The following is a 21,937-nucleotide window of genomic DNA, read 5'->3' on the forward strand; positions in this document are numbered from 1 at the left end:
CATATGATAAAGTCCTGTTTTTAATAACAATAAAAATCCTTCAGAAATGGACAACCGTGCCTGTGGCTTTTGGGAAAGACCTGTGCTGAATCACAGCAGAACCGGACAGAAGGGATGTCACGTTATTCTCTGGCCAATTATGTATAAGTGCACCAATTTTATGGCTAATTTTATAGTATGAGCTCCTTTCAGAACGCATTATCATCTTGATGTGCAATTATCAGCTCTGTCTCACGTCACATGCCAAGACGGCGCTCATGTGAACATCCCAGCGAGGACGGAGCGAGCGATCGGGAGACACGTGTGCACTGCAGAGGATATGATGTAGTGGTTTGTTTCGAGGCTCTACCATCTCCATGTAAACACTCGAAGTCTTATCAGATGAGTCACTAAACAGATTTCTTGGACCAAATGGATAAAGAGGAAGCATGCTGTTCTAGTTAGAGTGTCTTTTCACCATGAACTTAACAAATAAACATTGTAAAGGTTCTCAGAGTGTCTAATGTGTTTGCCGTAAATTATGCTTCCATTAAAAGCCATAACATCCCTTACAAGAGTTTACCCATCCATAGTTTCACCTGTAAAATAACTGGAGATTTACAGCAATCGTGAGTGGTTTCTATGTGCAAGTCGCCACGGTGATGGTAGAATGTTGTGAGTGGTTGCCAGGGAGTTGCTATGCAAGTGTTTTTGTTTTTCTGGTACAAGTGAAATGTTACATATAAATATGGATGAGAGAAAGATGGTTATTCAGGTTTGGCCCTTAATCCTCCTTGTAAAAGTTAAAACGTTGATCAGTGGCTGAGGAGGAGCGTTCTTGTAATACTATAATCTAAAACAATGTTACTGTGTGTGTTTTGAGCATCTGTCTAGCAGTCTTGTTCCGAAACTGCACATGATGAATCATGACTTGTGTCTGATCAGCATCTGTTTGTAAGACACATGGCGGACTCAAGGCGGAAATGTCGCAGACAGACCTTTGTGACCTAAAATAACACCAAAATCCCTTTTACTAATGTCTGTCAACAAACCTGCGCATTTAATAAATACCTAAAAATTAAAATCCTCTCATGAATGTTTATTGATTTTTAACTCAAGGCATTTTTATCTGTACTAAAACAAAGACAACACACATCAATATACAGTATACACTGCCGTTCACAAGTTTGGGGTCAGTATGATTTTATGGTTGCACTTTATTACATGTAATGTACTTACCTAAGAAAGTACTGGTTAATATAAGGTAATGGGTTAAGGTTAGGTTTAGGGGTAGGTTCAGGGTTAGTACTAGTTATTACCCAGTTATTGTAATTGCTATAATAAGTACATAATATGTGTGCTTAAAAGTGCTTATTTTAAAGAAATTAATAATACTTGCATTCAAAGAAGGATGCATTCAATTGATCAATAGCAACAGTAAAGACATTGATAATGTTACAAATGATTCCTATTTCAAATAAATGCTGTTCTTTTGAACTTTTTATTCATCAAAGAATCCTGGAAAAAAGTCACGATTTCCACAAAAATATGAAGCAGCACGACTGATTTCAAGATGGATAATAATCAGAAATGTTTCTTGAGCAGCAAATCATCATATTGTAGCGACACTGAAGACTGCAATGCCAGAGTTTTGAGTGATGATCCATTATCTGTGTTTAAATGCAGGATGTTTACCTCAATTATGTTCAGAATGACTAAACCACTTCACTTTGACCTCAGTTACTTTAAGACACCACAACACCAGCAGTTATTTCACCCACAGATAATGACCCGCTCATGTGGCCAGGACTCCCGCTGGAAACGGCCACCGGATCAAGCCGCTCATTACGCTGCCGCTGGTTTTCACATCACCACTAAAACATCATAAACAAACAAACTGTCCAAGCAGGGGCAGCGTGGCTTGGCAACCCCCTGTCCTATAACCGTAAATCAATCCAATAAATGTGCCGGCCTGAACCGGACACGGCTCCCCTGCTGCAGATAAATGCACACAGGTTTGTGTCCAGGACTGAAGGAATGAGCCAGTGAACTGAGCTCTGCCAAACTGTGCAGGAGCTGACGTCCATTCCAGACCCCAACATTTACCGGACACAATGGTCAACAGTCAGAGGAAAACTGATTGACTAGAATGAGCAAATGAAAAACAGCGAGAGAGAACAGTAGGTGATGAGAAAAACAGACAATAATTTAACATCTTTAAAGGGTCATTCACCCAAAAATATTATTGACTCACCCTCATGGTTCTCACGTTTGGCATACATGAAGAGAATATGCAGAATAGAGAATGAAAAACTGAAGATTTTCAGTGAATAGCAACTTAAGATTTTAGTCAGTTTTGGAAAAGTGATATTATCTATAGGTCAGGTGTTACCTTGTGGTTAATAATATGAATACAAAATGGACCCCATTTATTTTTTACACTGAAAAAAAATAAAAAAACATTCTTGACCAGAAGCTTAACAGTAGCTTTCTTCGGTTAAATATCAAAAATCTTTAAAATAAGATGCATAATATAGAAAAGCAAATCATAAGATATTAAGAATTGTTTTCATACACTAGAATATAGAGGTATTTACTGCACTGGTAGATTTTTTTGAAAACCTATTTTTAAGATTTAAGATTTATACTTAAAACAAGAAAACAAACCAAAAAAATACACTTATATTCTGTATTCTAGTCTGTGAAAACAAGTCTTCATATCGTAAGCAGTGCTGCTTCTCTAATACATTTATCTTATTTCAAGGATTTGTAGATGTTTAACTTGAAAAAACTAATTAAAATATTTTTTTGCAGTGAACAGTAAATAAATATTCCTGGTTTTATTGTGCACATTTAGTGCAAATTAGGGCTGCACGATACTAGAAGAAAACTGACATTGCAATACTTATTTATTTATTCTGGATAGATACTGCAATATGAAAATTTGAATTTGATATACTGGACTAATTTTGTCCCAGGTCTACAGGAATGCACAGTTTTGATTCATGCAAATAGGAACATTCATTCTCAATATGATCAGGCCTTCAGACTGCCATGAGAATCGTGTGAAATTAAAGGCTGAGATGAGGCTGTGTGATTAGTTTATCTTTAATCACTCATATAGGAGTATAGAGACATATAGAGACATTTTTTTTCTTTAAAGTGTAAGGGCAAATGAAGTCTCCATTCACCCACTTGCTGAAACCAGCAACACAGGGAAGGTCACAGGGTCCCAGTAGCACCCGTCAATCACCAAACACAATTCAACCCTTCTAAAGGAACTGAAGGAAATTGAACTAATGAGAAAAGAGCTTTTAAAGGGGACCTTTTATGTCCCTTTTTTGTTTATGGGCTCTAGAACAGGTTTTCATGCTTAAATGTTCCAAAAACACATTATTTTCCCCATATTCTCCACTATTGCAGCTCGTCTTTTCCCAGTCTGTCAGTAACGCTTTGTTTAGATCCTGTCTTGAAGCCCCTCCTTCTGAAAAGCACAGTGTGCTGTGATTGGTCGGCTGGACCAGTTTGTTGTGATTGGTCAAGCCCTTCTCGCGTGTTTGAGAAATATTACGATTAACAATTAAATATTGTCATACTACCTCATACTACTCAATCAGGCCTCACCCCTTTATTTTGCGTATGCTTTGGGCGGGAATTATTTAAATGAGGAATATCGTGACGTGTTTGTTCCCGGAAGAAAACTCAAGACTTCAATGGAGGCGTTTCAGGGAGTTCAGAAACAGTGACACTGATATAGAGAATAACTCCCTTCAGAGTGAATTTCTAACTTTGCAAACCTTTTTCAAGCTCAAAAAGCAATATTACACACTAAAGAAAGTTAAACTTCTTCATCTGTACTGTAACTGCTCTTAATATTGAATTATCGGGACAATAAAAGGATGTTGATTATATAATGCTCATCATTATTACTGTAAACTAAAAACACCACAACTTTATGCACTGCAAAAGCTGGCATAATTCTCAGTAATTTTATAGTTTAGCCACACAGCTGCGAGCATTATCATCTCAAAACTATTTAGTCTAAAATATGACTGCTACACCGCAATGAAGCATCATCATTCTCACAGCACACAAAATTCATTAACACTAATCCGTATAACGTTCCATGCAGTCATTCCTCCGCTGGGAAAACGCGTGTTAATGACGGACCGTTCCAAAAGATCAGCTTCTGATTGTTGTAGATTTGTGCTTGATTTTTGTAACCATACACAGATCCTCAGTGCTTCCAGCTGGACGTCCCACACGCGGCTAAGGTAGAAGTGAGAAGTGTTTACAGCAGTTATTCTGGAGGGAAGGAACACAGCCCGTGCACGACTCCTGGGACTGTAGTGGGAATTGCGTAACATCAGCTGACAGCTGTTGGGATTTGTGGCCGGGAGCTTTGGGTCTGCAAGAATTCAGCCCATCACAGCGAATTCATCAGGACAATCACAGTCTACAACAATCATCCAGAGCAACAGCAAGCACAAACTAACCTACGTTGACACATACTTAAACTCATATATACTATCGATGAGCTGGTGTGCCGCACAACACTGGCAGAAAACATAAATGTATTTGTTTGTAGTTTGAACAACTGAAAACGTTTCCCGTAAAATCTTAAACTTTACATATGTGGCTTGAAACGTAAAGTGTTACGGATAAATCATATCAGAACTTCTGCAACTTTCATGTAAAAATAACAACCTATGCAATGACACTGAAAACCAAGAAAAGATTGAAAATAATACTTTTGCATAAGTGTGAACACCCTTTTATAATTGGGTATGCGGCTGTGTTCAGAATGACAATCATCAAGCTCATGTGAAACAGAACAAATCTGTCTTCACCTGAAGTGACTCTGATTAACACCAAATAAACCTCAGCTGTTCTTGTAAGAGTTTTTGCTGACATCATCTTGGTTACATGATACTATAAGAGCCATGGGCCACAAAGAGCTTATGAAGCACCAAAGAGATCACATTGTTGAAAGGTATTGCTCAGATGAGGGCTACAAAAACATGTCCAAGGCATTAGCAGTACCATAAAACAGCGAAGTCATCAACAAGTGGAAAAAAGTATGGCACAACAGTGATATTATCAAGAACAGGGCATCCCTCCAAAACTGATAAGAAGACAAAGAGAAAATTGGTCAGAGACAGGATTTCACATACAAATACACTCACCAAAAGGATTATTAGGAACACCTGTTCAATTTCTCATTAATGCAATTATCTAATCAACCAATCACATGGCAGTTGCTTCAATGCATTTAGGGGTGTGGTCCTGGTCAAGACAATCTCCTGAACTCCAAACTGAATGTCAGAATGGGAAAGAAAGGTGATTTAAGCAATTTTGAGCGTGGCATGGTTGTTGGTGCCAGACGGGCCGTTCTGAGTATTTCACAATCTGCTCAGTTACTGGGATTTTCACGCACAACCATTTCTAGGGTTTACAAAGAATGGTGTGAAAAGGGAAAAACATCCAGTATGCGGCAGTCCTGTGGGCGAAAATGCCTTGTTGATGCTAGAGGTCAGAGGAAAATGGGCCGACTGATTAAAGCTGATAGAAGAGCAACTTTGACTGAAATAACCACTCGTTACAACCGAGGTATGCAGCAAAGCATTTGTGAAGCCACAACACGCACAACCTTGAGGCGGATGGGCTACAACAGCAGAAGACCTCACCGGGTACCACTCATCTCCACTAATAATAGGAAAAAGAGGAAAATTGGACAGTTGAAGACTGCAAAAATGTTGCTTGGTCTGATGAGTCTCGATTTCTGTTGAGACATTCAGATGGTAGAGTCAGAATTTGGCGTAAACAGAATGAGAACATGAATCCATTATGCCTTGTTACCACTGTGCAGGCTGGTGGTGGTGGTGTAATGGTGTGGGGGATGTTTTCTTGGCACACTTTAGGCCCCTTAGTGCCAATTGGGCATCGTTTAAATGCCACGGCCTACCTGAGCATTGTTTCTGACCATGTCCATCCCTTTATGGCCACCATGTACCCATCCTCTGATGGCTACTTCCAGCAGGATAATACATCATGTCACAAAGCTCGAATCATTTCAAATTGTTTTCTTGAACATGACAATGAGTTCACTGTACTAAAATGGCCCCCACAGTCACCAGATCTCAACCCAATAGAGCATCTTTGGGATGTGGTGGAACGGGAGCTTCGTGCCCTGGATGTGCATCCCACAAATCTCCATCAACTGCAAGATGCTATCCTATCAATATGGCCAACATTTCTAAAGAATGCTTTCAGCACCTTGTTGAATCAATGCCACGTAGAATTAAGGCAGTTCTGAAGGCGAAATGGGGTCAAACACAGTATTAGTATGGTGTTCCTAATAATCCTTTAGGTGAGTGTATAGTCTAATCTATTCCTCATCAAAACAGTCCAACTGTTAACACATCCATCCACACAGGTGTGTGTATCTGAGCGACTCGAGGCTGCCGATTAGGATGCTGACAAGTTAATGCAGACTGACTGAGTGTTACGACTCTACAGGGGGAGGGGAACATGTTTGAGCTGTCAGGTCATTTTTCAAGTGTGTGTTACGAGGGTCAAGGGAGCCGAACCACTCCGAAACGGCCAACGGCACCAAATTTTTTACTCTACAAAACCATTTGTGCCCAAATGCCTGTGATCAGTCACACGTTCAGATACGAAAACAAACAAATTAACCCAGAAAAAACCCACATGCAATGAATTAGCCATGGCATGTGGCCCCAAATGAGCCGAGGGCCAATTTTATTCCTGTTTGAAGGCGTAATGGACACGGTTTGATCTCTCGAGTGCTTCCAGCATGAAGGACAGCAGTGTTCGGAGTGGCCGATGAAGATGGATATAATAACAGGTTTGTTTGGGCTCATGCTCGGCTAATGAGCTGACATCATGCCTGGATGCTTTTCTCACCGTTTTAAAACAGTAGTGCTCGCTAAATAAAGAGCCGGGGTAATTTCAGGTGGTTAACCTTTGATTTTCACACTGGATAAAAGACGGAGATCTGATTGTTGCTGCGAACCAGCCAGTCTCCAGGAATATTATGGGTTTTATTGCACTTTTCGCAGCACATGCACCATTAGAGCTTTAGGCGATGGGAGCCTGGACTCCAGTCGATGGGCAATAAAAATAAAACTAGTATGATGGACTCACCACATGGAGAGGGATTTAGGGAAGACGGTCCTCAGAATGAGAGGAGAGACCCTACTCGTAAAACAATCCCCCACATGCTTGAGTGTTCACTATAAAAAAAGTACATATTATTGGGTGAAATAGTAGCCAAGCTCACAGTCAAAACATAAACACAGAGCTGAGCGTGTAATTGCTGAGAGAAGAATATAAATGCTGTGTCTCATGTGCAGTGATTTTATGCATATTTCTTTATGTTTTTCAGATGTTCTTGATTACGCTGCAAGTTTGTTGTACATTAGACATTAGACATTATTGTACATTAGACATTAGAAATATTTATTATTAAATGATGTCATCATTTACTCATGCCATTCCAAACCCATTAGACTTTGGTTTGGTTAATCTTCAAAACACAAATTAAGAAATGTCCATTGAAAGTCCAAGTAACCAAAACTGTAATCCAAAAAATTTGAATTGAGCGGTTTAATTCAAGTGTTGTAAAGAGATATGAACGCTTTAAATGATGAACAGATTTAATTCAGGCTTTTATTCACATATAAACGCACATAAATAGAGTGAATCACATATGGTAAACACAGAAGCTCATGGGTGCGTCATGTATCACACTTTAAGCTTCCGTGTTTACTACAGTATATGTGATGTGCTCTATGTATGTGTGCCGATCAATGTTTAGATGTACTGTAAATAAAAGCCTATAAATGTGACAATACCAGTATTTCCCTCTAGCATTTTGAGGATTCTTAAACGCCTCTGATTGGCCATTGCCGAGCGCTTGCACAGATACACACGGGAGCGTTTAAAAGCAGGCGTCTATCGGCGGATCTGTCTGTGGATATATTAGGGATCCGCTGATGGCGCCTGCTTTCAAACGCTCCCGTGTGTATCTGAGCAAGCGCTAGGTGAAAACAACATGTTTTTGAAGCATTGATCATTGTAGCCAATCACAGACATATATGTTGAGCGCGTCAAAACAATGGCCAATCAGAGGTGTTTAAGAATCTGTTTAACAGCGCTCAAAATGCTAGGGGGAAATGCTGATATCCTCACATTTTTTAAATTTCAGTATCGACTTGGTACTGAAGTCGGTACTTTGACAACACTGAGGACAAACACTCTGTAGACGGTCACCTGGAACGAAACCACACCCAATCAGAGAGCATAACATGACTTTATCCAAACGACTTTATCCATGCGATTTTTCTGTAGAAAGCAGTGCAAACACTATTATCGCCACTTCTTCTTGCCCGTTGTTCGTTTACCCTGAAGTCACGCTTGACCACGAGAGATTTTGTGTGATATCCCGTGTTCACAGTCGGGACTCTGGTTGTTTGTGAATGGAATCTGTTAGTGTGTGTGGTGTGCTTTCCCTCCACACACTGTAAGAACAACACTGGTAAAGTCCCCCTGGTGAAAATCAAGTTATAATGTTGTTTTTGTGTCTATGTGGTGTTTTTAATATGTTTTAAGACAAACCATGTGTAAATTCATAAGTCGACAGCATTGCTGAGTAGCCTGGGAAAACCCAGAAAACTTCCGTCAAATTTAGATTTGCTGTGAAAGTTAGTCTGGCAAAGTGCTCATTCAAGCCCATTTCCAATCCGTCGAAATCGAGGCACCAATCAGAAACGTTGGGGCGGGCTTTACACGATGACGACAGCGCTGGGATTTTGAAGCAGATTTTGTAGCCTACATAACAAAGATGGATGCCGCCGTCGAACATCACTCGTTCCAATCAGCTATCGCGTCTGTTTTAAGCGATTTGAACGTTTCCTTTTTGTTAAAAACCGAGCAAAGAACAACACTCGGAGATGTTTCTCCGCCGCTCTGCATACGTCATCTCCTTCATCGCTCTGATTGGGTTTAGGTCTATCCGCGACGTCCGTTGGTGACGCCCCTCTGGAAATGATTTGTCTATGACGCTTTGCCAGACCATAACTCAGTTACAACTGAGAATGGTCTGGTTTTAACCAGGCTAATTGCTGAGTATTTTCTGCTTAAAGCTGCAGTGAACCAAAGACGGTCTCAAAAACACGGTTTGAAATCGCTGGTGTTTCTGACGTCACAAACTACCTTGTAACCAATCAGATCAAAGTGTGATCATCAACGAGTGGATCTCTGAGCTGGTGTGAGTGATTGGAGGCGGGGCTCATTTGCATATTCATATAACTGCGTATACTAAATTAGGCAAGGGTGCAGAGTTACATTTAAGCTATTTTAAGTCATGAAGAATTGTTTTCAAGGAAAAAAACATTGTTTTCATTGTGGTTTTAAAGGATTTTTTATCGTCATGTTTGTGGTCTCTCACATTTTAAAAAATCTGATGCAGTTTTAAAAATCGTTTAGTGTGGGCCAGCCTCACTGGCCTGAGCATTTTGAGAGTCTGAACTGCAGCATGAGAAGAGTGTGAGGAAGAGAGGAATGACACAGAAGAGCAGCTCATTATGATGTGTGTGTACACACTGTTGTTTTACAAGCGTCTTTGATCAGAGGTCACAGGGACAGGGTTGTCCTGTACAAATAAAGGTCCTGTGGGGAGTCTCCTTTCAGGTCGGACATTCCTAGAGCGTCTTGATGACAGACGTCTTCCCCGTTCTGTGAAGCTTCAGGTAATAAAGAACGCCATTACGAATGGGGTCACTCAGCACGTTATAAACTTGTGTAAATACTAACGAATATAAAATATGTTTTATACACTCCCTTTCAAAAGTTTGGGGTTAGTAAGATTTTTAAAATGTTTTTAAAAAGCCTCTTCTGCTCACCAAGGCTGCATTTATCTGATCAAAAATACAGTAAAAATATTATTACAATTTAAAATAACTGTTGTCTATGTGAATTTATTTGATTCCAGCACTGGTAAGAGTTGTGGGGTTGATACGGTGTTTTAAGTATTTGCTATGTGTTGTGTTCCTGAGTGAATTATGTTGTGACTACTATTTTAAAGTGTTGTGTAATGATGTAGTGAACGTAAACAAGATGGCGAACTTCGCTACTTCATGTCTCGTGTGTTTCTTTGCTCACTATCTCCTGACAGATACCACACTATGATTGGTTGCCAGGTGGTCACATGTGAAAAGAATCCCCATCAAGTCCTAATTAGCATTAGTGATAATGATCCTTTCTACTAACGATAAAAAATTCCACAATAAACACGCTTGACAATCGCTCGCTTGCAGATCGCATGTGCCATTTAGCGAAGTGAGAACGCTCGCATTGTAAGACGCAAGTAGTTTTATAATTTATTTCATGTTTTAATTCAGCGTAATTAAAGATAATGTTAATTCAGTGGAGTAACCAAATTAAATGTTTTTTTTAATTTAGCTTTTTTTGAAAATAAAACGATTTTAACTTCCCCCATCTGCCATTCTTTGACAGAAATTGTTTTACTGAAATCCATTTTCATGCAGTGTTGGTTTTGTTAACTAAAACTATTAAATGACGAATGTTGAATGAAGACCATAAACAAAACAAAAAATAAGCACAAAAAAATGTAAACTGAAAAAAGTAGCAAAATTACTAACTGAAGAATAATGATCCTTTTCACTACCATAAAAAATACTTCAATAAACAGATACTCCACTGAAACACATTTCCATGATGATGCCAGTGTTGTTATCCTTATCTAAAACTATTAAAAAACATATTTGTTACATTAAATAAACATAAAAATAAATAAAAATGTAATTAAAATATAAATAAAAAACTTAAAGTTGAAGTATTAAAATGACTAAGGCACACGATACAGGCACACATGCTGGATAATTTACAGAAACGGGAGGGATGACGTGAGGAGATTAAACCGGCTCTCCGTTTACCCCTGCGGCCCCAGATGGACCACCAACACGGACCCCGTCCCGTTAGGTGTGTGTGGGGCTGCATTACACACCGCTGAAACAGACCCCTCAAACACTGGCCCACAAAGCTAAACGGAAAAACAAATAACGCTGCTTTACGACAATGTCCATTTCTCAGTGTGATTTCCTAAATGTTTTTAGATTTACTGTAAGTCTGAGCTCTTACCTCATCCCATTTTACAGCTGAGGCTAAAAGCAGCATCTGCTGCCAAATTATGATCCCATTCGCAGAACATTGAAGGAAAAGTTGCACAATCCAACACTTCGAGTGGAGTCTAAGCTTCACATCATGACTTGTGCCAAATGTCCTGAGCCATTTCAACCTTATTTATGGGTAAAAAGGAACACAAAACTGGCTGTTCCTTAGTAGGGTGATACAACATTTTGTTTAACATGAAACCAAAATGGTCCATTTACTCTAAACATGTTCCTGGTCTTACTGTGAACGATTCATCAGTGTATGTTATTCCATATAAAAATATTTGCCTTCATAAATATTTGTCTTTTTTAACTGACGTGGTCCAATTAATCCACAATGGATCGAATGATGTCCAGTTCATTTTATTTATTGTATTCAGAAATATTTCAGATTATGAATATTAGTGTTGAGTTAATTTAGTTAATTGTTGAACTAGTTCAGTTCAATAACAGTGCCAATGTTGCAAAGTTAATCAATTATGAAACAAGTTCCTCTTTAAGCAGCTGTACATATTGAAAATATTGTTATTATACATCAGCTCAATTCAGTTAAATTACTGAATTACTGAATATAATATAACAGCAAATTAATTGTCTTTTAACCCATAATACAAAATAAATTTCTAACAGAAAAACGACAAAAAGGACAATAAAAGAGAGTCTAAATGTTCTACTTTAATTTTATTTTTGGAGCTCAAATCACTTTCACTATATGTGGAAATAAGAGACTCATAACAAATAAAACTATATCTGATTTCGTGTTTCACTCTTCCATAGTTCTCTTCCATGGAAGAGTGAAAATCATGCCAATTTGGGTTTGAAATGACATTATGAGAGAGTAAATAATGACAGCATTTTCATATTTAAGTGAACTATTCCTTTAATAAAAGATGGGCATTGTAATATCTTTTTCTGTTTAATCATTAAAGTCAGCATTAACGGAAGTTGCTCTCGTCTTTTCTTCTCTATTGTGTCGTACTGTATATCCGAGTGAAACTGCTTCTGGAACAAGAACAAATGTAGGGCGGGGCTTGATTTTGTCCAATGGGAATTGATTGGATGGTTGTGGTTTGCTATTGGTGGATCTCACGTGAGTGACAGGTTGCCCCGCCCTCATTCAGCAGAGAAAAGAAGAAATGTTGCAACAAGGCACATGCATTTAATACAATAATGATGTGCAGGGATAAATCATTTACAATAAACACTGCAATACTCAATAAAAGAAGAGCTCAATACATCAACTCACTGCGCTAAAACATCTTGCTGAATCTTTCCCATCGGATTTCCCTAATAGATTCCTGAAATTAATTGACATACAGTCCTTTTGTGTGGCCCAAAACAGCATGAGGCAGATTTACTGTAGACATGCAGAGCGCTGCCGTTTTCACCGACGGATTTACACTGAACAAAGCGAGAACATGCAGCGACGCCGGGTCAAGTTGCAAGCGACTCCCAGGAGTCCAGCTCAGCCGTGGAATATCAGCATTAATCTTTTCATGCTGAAAAATACCATGTCTCCTTTCTTGCAGACTCTTGCGTGAGTTTTCCCTGAGCACCGGGCGGATTGCGAGGCTTAAGATGCTATTGTTAGAGTGATTGACACATGAACGAGTGTGAGAGACCACACAGCAGGACAAATGAGTGAGTCAGCGGGAACAGAAAACACCCATCAGCCTTCTCTTCAGTAATCTCGTTACGGACAGATCCAGGCACAGTGTGACCAGCAGTTCTAGTCAAATAAAACGAGCCTTCTCTGAACAAAATGTGACCAGTGCAAAATGTCAGCATAATGCCATAAAGTCTCCCCTCAAGCTTCCATTAATGTGCGTCAGTGGGATTTAACCATGTGATGAGCAATAGTCACAATATAATAGAGATACAGTACAAATTCTGATACTTTGCTGAAGATGTGTTTGCGCTGACAGGTGGAGGAGTGTGTGAATGTGTGTGTGGCATGCAGCTGTATTAGCCATCTGCTTTTTTTGTCCGCAGGGGTCGTTGAAACAGTTGGACACACTTGCAGAAGCCCTGATTCTGACCCTTACTTACTCCAGAAACCCAGACCACCATCTAACCATCATACAAATCCCTCTCCGTAGAATCAGCTCATTAAATCACTGCAAACTTGCCATTTATAGAGCATTTCCAAAGAGTTTTCAGTAATCATTTATATGAAGCCTGTATATAATCGAAGCGGTATGTGGTTTTAATTAATAATAATATTACTAGTAATAAATAATTTTAATTAATCATTTAAATTCATTTAAAATTAAAGGAATCATTAAATTAATCATTGTCATTTTAATAATTAAAATTGTTAAACAATTTATTACAACTGGTTACAGTTCACAATAACATACCATTTATAAGTTGAATTATAAAGCATATAATAAATACATTAACATTGCTTTAAAATGCATTTTATAAAGTGGATAGTTGACACAAAATTATTATTAATCTATTATGTTTTAAATGAATACTTTTGATTACATTAGAATTGTTATTAAATGTTTGTGTTGTAAAGGTGTTGTTGTGAATTGCAACCAGAGTTATGATAAATTATATTTAACAATTAAGTATATTAATAATTAAAATAATTACTCACATAAGAGTATAATGCATATGGAAAATCTGAAATAATAATTGTTAAATGATCCCTTATCATGCATTAGACTCTTTAAATTAAAGAAAAAAAAATTATTAAAAAAGGCATGATGCATTAAAGCACGATATATACAAGCTTCACATGAATGCTTTCAGAGATGAAGTTGACGATACAGCTGCTCTCTTGTAGAGTTGTATGAACACCTGAGTAAAGCAAGCATTCCCGCTGATCACTTCCCAGGAATCCCAAAAAGGGAAGATCAATGTGCTGACGGAGACTCACAAGGTTTGGCATTAAGACGGACATAATGGAAAGCGCATCGCCAGCCGAAACACAACAACACACTCCTCCCGAGAGGAGCTGTTTAAGTTTATTCAGTGCATCACCTCTATATCAGCCATCAATCATCTGGACAACAGGAGGAAGTGAGATCATGCGTGAACATCTATGGGTTTTTTTTATATCTACATAATAGACATTAGAAATGTACATGATACAAACTAAATATACATCTTGTATTGATGAATATAACATATGGTGATCAGAAGCTAAATGTCAGATTCAAAATGAATAACTATAACAACACAATAATTAGCATCATTTATAGCAGCCTAACTGTCTTTTCAAACATGATGATCAATACCACAGAGGTAACTTTAATTTAACCGAGTTAAGTGTTCGCTATAAGCTCACTCGTAAATAATTTGATCATGTTTAATAGTGTTTAAAGTCATTTCAAGTTCATTTAGTTTTAAATGTAGCAAGTGATGAAATCTGAGATCTGAGTTGTAATCAGCCCCTCCATTTCCACCAGTTTGACCCATTCATAGTTCGGAGGTTATCGTGACATTAAAAGCATAATCAGCCAATCACAGTGAGATGATGCACTGAATCTCTCTCACGCGACTTTTCATGTCATATTTTAGGAGCTCAGGGAAAACACAATGAGCTCAAGAGAGGCAAAACACACTCTTGCTTTCAAACTTCAGAAATCTAAGAGTTTTACACAGTATTTGTTCTCATATACTCATAAAAATAATGGTTCTTTATTGGCATCTATGGTTCCATAAAGAACTTTACTTTATAGTGGAAAAGGTTTCTTTAGAATGTTCTTCACGACAAGAAAAAGAAAATGGTTCTTTTAACAACTGCACTCTTAAAAATAAAGCTTTTCACAGGGTTTTCACAGTTTTATAAACTGTGAAAACTGCGTGTTATAAAGTCACAATTGCGAGATATAAAGTCAGAATTGCATGATATAAAGTCAGAATTGCGTGATATAAAGTCGAAATTGCGTGTTGTAAAGTCAGAATTGTGAGATATAAACTATTCTGAGGGGATCCTTTTTTTTTCCTTAGAATTGGCCTGATTACACGCAATTGCGAGTTTATATCTCACAATTCTGAGAAAAGATGTCAGAATCTCGAGATATAAACTCGCAATTATGTGTTATAAAGTCAGAATTGCGAGATGTAAACTAGAGTTGCGAGATAAAAAGTCGCAATTCTGTCTTTTTTTCTCGCAATTGCGACTTTATTTCTCAGAATTGCGACTTTATATCTTGCAATTGCGACTTTATTTCTCACAATTCTGACTTCATATCTCGCAATTGTGAGATAAAAAGTCGCAATTATTATTATTTATTTTTTTATTCAGTGGCGGAAACAATCATCCATAATCATCGGTTTCCAAAAGAACCTTCCAGTGATAAAAAACATGTGTTTTTCTTAGTGTGAAGAACATTTTAATAATCTACAAAACTTTTTTCAACTATAAAGAACCATTTGTGGAATGGAAAGATTCCATGGATGTTAAAGTTTCTTCATGGAACCATCGATGCCAATAAAGAACATTTATTTTTAAGAGTGTGTTTACTGAAAGTTTATTTGGGGAAACAGAAATGTTTCTTCCACTGGATCACTGTGAAAACCCCCTTTTGAAACCTTTTTTATGAGTGTATTTCATAATATTGGTTTTGTTTTATACTTGTACGGTCTCATCCAAATATGCGTAACAATAAGCCTTAACAAACACCACAAAGAAATGTTTTAAAGATGCATCTTTTCAGATTCAAGCAGGTGGAATACGTGTGTGAATAGATGAACAGAGGTGAAGAGATATTTAACTGTTTACTTTTACCATATCAATAGTTCATCTTAGTAATGACCATTATTCTTGTGCAAGGGGTCGGGGAAAGGGGCGGAGCCACCAAACAACAACACCATTACCACAAACCACAGAGAGAGAGAGAGAGAGAAAGAGAGAGAGGAAGGGGAAGAGAGACAGCTGTGTGTTCTTTGTGTTTTCCGTGCATATGAGTGGAAGTTAAGGACATCTCCCTCTAAATCAAAGTGTCACTCTGAACAGTGAACAGCAAGCAGCCGGAGGATCATTTGGACAGAGACACTCACAGGAGATGCAGACACATGCTGGGACACACGGACCAAACTTAAACTGCACTTAAACCGGGACACACGATGAGACTGTCACCCATCATCATATGACAGCAACAGGAGACACACTGAAGAGGGAACGAATAGGACAGTAGCGGATCGGTGATGACTTTCACTTCAGGGACGACAACATCCAAACTGGAGAGAGATTAAAAGGATAAAGCAGAGAGATAGAGAGAAAAAGCCCGGCAACTTCTGCACACTATCCTGGTAAGAGCTGTTTGATTATAAACCAGCATAACTTAAGTCAAATCAATCATGTTATCTGGTGTTCACCTTTATATGTGTTACAAAGACCCAGCACATTCATAGACTGGCACAGAAAGGGCACTTATGCATATCCATTGTAAAAATGTGAATGAGTTTGCATGAGATTTTATTCTTTGCCAGATCTGGATATTTTAAAAATAAAAATACCTAGATGAACCCTGATGGCACTCCAAGAGCAGTTTACATGGATTCATTGGGCAGATCCTCAAATCATAAGCAAGTTATTATTATTTTTTTTTTATTAAATATTTCAGAAATAAACAGTTACGACAAAATTATATTTACTAGATATTTCCCTGACTTTTACTATACACTGTGGCATAGTGCTTGAAACATCGGTCATGGGTTCGATTCTTAGAAAATGCATAAACTGATTAAATGCAAGGTTAAAGGCATCTGCCAAACTCATAAATGCAAATATATAAAAGCAGAAATTTGCACAATATGCTCATCAAACTGTTCGATAAATGCATAAGTGAGGAATGTTCCACATGGTGAAGCTGCGTGTCCCGAACAGCAGTGAAGTTAATGATCCTCACACTTTCCACAGGAACAATTACTGCCTGAACTTCACATTACGCTTTCGGGTACTGGAGGATTAGAGGTTAGCATGTTACGCACATCTAGTTTCAACAAGAGCTTTTAACTACCTAATTATGAGTTCGAAATCGCATTTTCTCAAAGAACACACAGCTATATTTGAGAACAAACACCACAAATGACTCTTTTTGAATGAATTAAAAATCCTGTAGAAATGCATCCCACAGCCACACACAGGAACCCCTTGAGCTGGATTTGTGCCCGAAAGACACACTCTCAGTCTCAAAGTAAAGACTACATTTGCATTTCCTAAGAGAATACTAGCGCTTGCAAGCCTGCAGAAAAAGAATATTAAGTTATTGTTAATGCATGCTTGAAAATGATCCAGAAAGAGAAGAAATCTGAGACGGAGAGAAGCGGAGACTCCGCTGACATCAGCAGCTCAAGCAGGAAGCCCACTATGACATCATCACAGTCGGAATCAGATTTTAAATCTGTGAAATGCGAGACAGATCTTGAATTCTTAACAATGATGTAATGCTGCATTCACATGCTTTGGCAACGCTCATAACAGCAAAACAGATCCATGTGCAGCTTCATCCGTGATGACACCAGCATACAGCATCTCACGAATATTGAAGGAAAATAATCAATGTGATAGAAGCAAGTTACCGAACACCTCTAACTCATCATTTTGATATGACATGACATCACAATTAGCAGGTGCAGATTTATAAAATTCTGAATTCGACAAGAACAAACTTTTTTTTTCTTTTTTTTTGGGAGAATCACATATATGTTCATACTGATAAGATGTAAAGGGTTAGCCATAATGCAAAGGGATATTTTTACACTAAATGTGTTAAAAGGCTCATAAATCAACATCAAGAAGTGTGAATCCAGTGCAGAAATGAAATGCAAGGTTGGAAACGTCCTAATACCCAACAGACAGTGGGTATGTTTCCTGAATCAATGGCAAGACAACAACAACAAAAACAACAACAACAAAAATATATGATTCATCATGCATGTTTGTAGCATGAGGTTATCCTTGCTGAGTGTCTTGAGCAATCTTGTTTATTTTCCAGTCGATTGGAATATATTTTCCATTGATGACTCAAGGCTATGAATGTTTGTTTGTCCATTCAGTCCAAACCACAAGGAGCAGTGATTCAGATATTAAAAATAAAGAAATATTTTTTTTGTTTTATATCAAGTGGTAAGCTACAGATACATCACCTCCCTGTGGCAGTACTAATGTTTTAGGGCTCTACATACAGGTTTGGTCTCTGAAACGATGCCTGAAATGAGTGGGAAGGAGCACGCACTTACTAATGAGCACAATGAAAAACATGGACCGCTGAGTCCGTTGCTATGGGAGACTCTCTACACACACACACACAACACACCAGGAACTGCGTGTGATCGATTTTCCCATCAGTGAATTAGTGCATTCCAGTCCTAGGGTGTAAATCTATGACTCAGAGATTACAGATTCAGGCTAAATCTGACATTAAACATCCATAAACATTTATCTACATAGGAAACCTTAAACTGATAGCATGTGTGCATCTGGATGCATCTGTGTATATAACTCATCAATGCTTTGTAAAGTCTAAGGATTTGATCTGATGTTTATAGACTCTATAAAACTCAAGTGCACCTCAGATTTTAGATGCTACATGTTCTTTTGTGCATCATAAGGTTTGCAGCAGAACTTGTTAGAAAAGGAGTTTGATGTTGAGAAACTAAATGCCTCTCCTCTTGTGAGCTGATTCATGCCTAATGCTTTAGATGACGATGGCTGAGCTGCGTTTTTGGATAAGAAGAGAGAGTTGCATATGGTTGGTGAAAAGAGATCATCGTTGTGAATGCAAGTTCGCACTACCAGTGTAATCTGATTCACAAACAATTGACTTTATGAACTGATTCTTGTAATGTCTCATGAATTAACAAGTTACCAGTTTCAAATCAGGCTGATGAATCATTCCCTAAATGAACTCAACGCTTCAGTGACCAAATTACCATGATTTAACTTTACCATTACAATGTCACTAATGCCTGCCAAAATTAATATAATAATCTTTAAATCATTTATTTTCATTAAAATGTAATATTTGCATAAAAACTAATATAAATGAATATAATTGCAGCTTGTCATATGATCAACTATTTAGTACTGATTTAGCGAAAAATTAATCAGACTGATTCAAACCAGTATCTTTTGTGCATTTGGTTCTCTTTTTGAATAATTTAAAAAGAACCGATTCATAAGAGTCATTTGTGTGTGAATCAGAGTACACTGGGCAAACAAACTTACATTCACAACTAAAATATGAGTTATTTTGCTGTGGTGCTGGAGATTCAGTCTCTGACAAACCACCAACCATGTTTAATTCTCCCTACTTATCTGTTCTTCAATGACACAATACGTGATATAGACACACAACATGTTACGCACATCGCAAAACTTGTGCGGTCAAACTTGTGCATATAGCAAAACCACTAGTGTGGCCTAGTGTTTAAAGATCTAGACTGGTATCAAAAGGCATTTAGCCTTAAATCCTGCAAGGCAAAATTTGTAAGCTATTAGAATTGGGTAATTCTAATGGTGTAGAGTAATTTACTTCAGATAAAAGCATCTGCTAAATCCTACTTACAGATGCTTTACCAGGGCACAACAGACCTGTTCTTTGGAAAATCACCAAAGACATTCCAAGGCCCCGTGTTTTTAACACAATACATGTTTCATTAGCTAATGGCTTTCAGATAAATGAACAGTTCATTCAACAAAAGGATTCGCATGACAACTTTTAGGGTTGCACTTCAAACTAAACTTGCTTTCTGTCTGTGCTGTTTTTTAATTGTCATTCTACAGTATGACCACATGGGTCCGACGGGCCGTTGCATTAGATCTGAATTAGCCAACTGCTTTAAGATTGCATGGGAAGCCAAATCGAACAGCTCCTCCTCTTTTTTTTTTAAAATAGCCAATAGCGTTTAGTTTATATCTCAGTTCGAGCTGTTGAGCTTGATAAAGCCGCAGTTTCCTCCTAATCTCTAACCGTTTCTCCTCTTAATCTCCTTCATATCGCTTTAAAATACAGCATTCAGTGCAGAATTCAAATGTTTTCTGGTCAGTGGCGACTCAATCACATGATTCGCTCTGTGTATCGTGTCTCTGGACCGGAGCTGCGGAGGTTCGCGTGACACTAACGTGACTTTTCCCGATGGAAAGCATATTTACACTGTCTGGATTGTTCCCTGTCCCCTATATAGTGCACTGTGTGCCATTCACCAAGTAGAAAACAGTAAATGTGTGAACAAGTGACCGATTCAGCCGCAGCTTCAGAGTCTATTTATAATGTAGGGGGCGGAGCTTCAGATTCTAGAGAGCATTTGATTGGACAGAAAATCTGATGAGAAGCTGAAGTGCAGAGTGATGTCATCAAAATCACTGATCCATATTGGCGGAAGTGAGAGACTGTAAGATTTAAATGCTTATATCTTCTAAATGCGAATTTTGTCAGCACACGTTAGTTCATAGATAACAGTAAGGCTAACATATTCATACTAAAAGCCTAAAAGCGTAAAGACTTAAAGACTTTAAGGCCTATTCACACCAAGAACAGTAACAATAAAGATAACTAACGATAACTATATTAGAGTCCACACCAGCAGACGATATTGTTCTGTTTATTATAAGCACACGCTGCGGTTCTGTTGTCTGTCACTTTAAATGCTCGAGGGATGGATTCTGATTGGTTGTCAATATTTGTATCGTACATTAGCTGGAAAAAAGTGATGAAAGTTCTAAAAGTGTTTCATCACGGCTCCAAATAATATCCAATACGTCCATATTAGAAATAAGTCAAGCCAAAGTCACCTTTATCTCTATAGCGCTTTTTACAATACAGATAGTTTCAAAGCAGCTTCACAGGGATAACAGCAAAATAATGCAACAATGTTTCTTTCTGCTGTACAGCAGATCTTGAAGAAAATAGTGTGATAGTCCAGCTTAAGTAAGTTCAGTGATGGTTCAGTTTTGTTGTAAAAAAGTTATTAATGTAGTTTGATTTATATATACAGCCACTCTAGAAAAAACAGTGATGTTATCGTCCAGCTCAGTTGCCAATGCAGGCAGATCAATAATATTGTTGAATATTGAGTGTCCCCAATTAAGCAAGCCAAAAGCCAAAGGCGACAGTGGCAAGGAACAAACTCCATCAGGTGACAGAATGGAGAAAAAAACCTTGGGCGAAACGAGGCTCCGCCGGGGGCCAGTTCTGGCCAATGGATGAACAGTGTATGATTATGATTCAGACAGCATTATAGGTCAGAACTCAGATTGGATCAAAACATTCAGAATATTAATCCAGTTAATCTGGTTGAAGATCGAGTCATCACGCCGGTATGGAGACGAGTTTGTTAAGGATCAGTGCCGATGAGGCAATGTGTTATGCATTTGATGAAATTAGATTAAAACAGTGGCTAATATAAGCCTATGTGAGTTCATTATTTGTGCTGTGGGGTATGTGAAAAATGGCAGTAAAAATAACCATACTTAGCATAATCAGAATGATAAAAATCGCCTGTAAATAAAAGTGAAAAGGTTTGCTCGTGTCATGTAAATATCTTCCTTCCTCTTATTATTGGAAATAATTGCATTATTGGTGCACATGTAAACATTGTCATTGATAATTTTTTTTTAAACAAAACACCTAGGCAGCAAATCATCATATTAGAGTGATTTCTGAAGGATCATGTGACACTGAAGACTGGAGTAATGATGCTGAAAATGCAGCTTTGATCACAGGAATAAATTACAGTACAAAATATATTCATATAGAAAACTTCTTTAAAACAGTAATAAT

At 37.9% G+C, this 21,937-nt stretch overlaps 1 protein-coding gene across 1 annotated transcript in view; it reads right to left on the minus strand.

Annotated features, from left to right (window-relative positions):
* LOC130078561 (ras-specific guanine nucleotide-releasing factor RalGPS1) overlaps positions 1–21,937 on the minus strand; it is a gene marked incomplete at its 3' end in the record, with an annotated part of 150,954 nt that overhangs the window by 38,052 nt on the left and 90,965 nt on the right. The window lies entirely within an intron of this gene.

Source organism: Rhinichthys klamathensis, unplaced genomic scaffold (genome assembly GCF_029890125.1).
Source record: "Rhinichthys klamathensis goyatoka isolate OS25496 unplaced genomic scaffold, OSU_Roscu_1.1 h1tg000911l_1, whole genome shotgun sequence".
Classification (NCBI taxonomy): domain Eukaryota; kingdom Metazoa; phylum Chordata; class Actinopteri; order Cypriniformes; family Leuciscidae; genus Rhinichthys; species Rhinichthys klamathensis.